A 1972-nucleotide genomic window follows, 5' to 3' on the forward strand; every position below is an offset into this window, starting at 1 on the left:
CGTGCCACTAGAATTTGGCGTGAATGGCCCATAACGTTCGCAATTTGATGGTCAAACAGGCGATGTGCCAGTCGAACATGGGTTCGACTCGAACTGGAAGCTCATCCCTACTGACCACCCTGCCACTACATACTGGTGGTATAGTGGCAGCTTGGGGTGGTATAGGGGAGTTTGGGGTGGTATAGTGGCAGGCTCAAGGTTTTTTTTTTACGTTAAAGTGATATTAAAAGGCAAAAAACAAAAAATTGTCATACTTACCTGCTCTATGCAGTGACTAACCCAGTGAAGCAGATGTCCCCTACAGCTTTTTCACACTGTAATCTCTCTTTTTGTTAGAGCATTGGTCCTCAACCTTTTTGACACCGGGGACTGGCTGCGTGGAATCCTCTCTCATGTATTCCTCGTTAGTATAGTGGTAAGTATCCCCGCCTGTCACGCGGGAGACCGGGGTTCGATTCCCCGACGGGGAGACAGAAATCTTTTATTTTTTTGCAGAGGCTGCATTTAGTTACAGACCTGGAAAAAAAGATAAGAAATTCTGAGTCATATAAAGCATAAATGTGAAGGGTCTGTGACTAAAAATATAAGGCAATATAGTGGCAGGTTAGGGTAGTATAGGGCGGTTTAGTGGCAGGTTAGGGTGGTATAGTAGCAGGTTAGGGTAGTATAGGGCAGGTTGGGGTGGTATAGTGGCAGGTTAGGGTGGCATAGTGGCAGGTTAGGGTGGCATAGGATCAGGTTGGGGTGGTATAGGGTTAGGATGGTATAGGGCAGGTTGGGGAGGTATAAGGCAGGTTAGGGTGCTATAATGGCAGGGCAGGTTGGAGTGGCATAGAGCAGGTTAGGGTGGTATAAGAGCAGGTTGGGGTGGTATAGTGAAGGTTGGGATGGTATACAGAGGCAGGTTGGGGTGGTAAGTAAACTTCCATCTTTGAATGTAACCTATAGGGAAGCCTATAATAAGGATAACCTATAGGTGGTGTAAATATCTTACTATTTAGGAGATATTTATTGTACATGCAGCCAGTGATATCACTGGCGCATGCGCTCTGAAGGAACGGCCATCCATGTCATTCCTTCATAGCCCTGTGCCATGACCGGCGGCTCCGGCCCAATCAAAGAGCTGGAGTCCGCACAAAGCACATTATGGCTTTGCCTTGAAGGTAAGAAAAAAATAAAAAAAAAACTTCAGGCAGTTTACAACCACTCTAAGGAAGCTTCATTGTAATTTTTTTCAACAATCAATATTATTTTGATCCTTTGTCGTGGGCCCTTTAAACTGCCTAGGGCTCATAGGCTGATGCCTACCCTGCATATTTAGTAATCCAGCACTGAGCTTGACATGTTTGGTATGTATTTACTCGATGTAAGCCAATCTTAAAAATTCTAAAAATAAATAGGGGAATAATATTATGTTTGTTTGAGCAAAGATTCATTTTAGTGCATCTTTCCTAAAAATATGTGCTTGAAAATAGCTGTGCAAATATTTTGCAACATAAAAAGTTGAAACTACCACCACTTTATTCTCTAGGGTCTCTACTTTCAGAAAATATATTATTTTTTATTATGTACATGTCAAAATGTGGACAGTTTCTCCAAAATCTTTTAAATGCCCTGGAGCAGAGGTAGGCAACCTTAGAGAGGTAGAGATCTACCTGAACAACGTGAAAGAGATCAAAGCTCATCGAAGTTAGGCAACCTTTAAAAAAAAAAAAAAAAAAAAAAAAAAAAGAAGAAATGAACTAGCAAGGCATAACTAAATAGTAAGGAAAAATCAAGTTAGACTTACCGGTAACTTGTTTTCCATGAGTCTTTCAGGACAGCGCCTTGAGAGCGTGGCTCCACCCACTTGACAGGAAACACACCTCCACCAAACTTTAAAAAGGAGGCTCCTTCCCACTTATCAGTAGTAGTAGAGAACCTCCGGCCCAAGCTGGAACACATAATCAGAATATGGTTAGTCACAGCATAG

The 1972-nt window shown here is 42.4% G+C and overlaps 1 non-coding gene across 1 annotated transcript; it reads left to right on the forward strand.

Moving 5' to 3' along the window:
• The first annotated feature begins 398 nt into the window (after nt 1-398).
• Nucleotides 399-470, forward strand: TRNAD-GUC (transfer RNA aspartic acid (anticodon GUC)). Its single transcript has one exon. It is a non-coding gene; the product is annotated as a tRNA-Asp (tRNA).
• Nucleotides 471-1972: the final 1502 nt, after the last annotated feature.

The sequence above is a fragment of the Aquarana catesbeiana genome, linkage group LG04 (assembly GCF_042186555.1).
Source record: "Aquarana catesbeiana isolate 2022-GZ linkage group LG04, ASM4218655v1, whole genome shotgun sequence".
Taxonomy (NCBI): domain Eukaryota; kingdom Metazoa; phylum Chordata; class Amphibia; order Anura; family Ranidae; genus Aquarana; species Aquarana catesbeiana.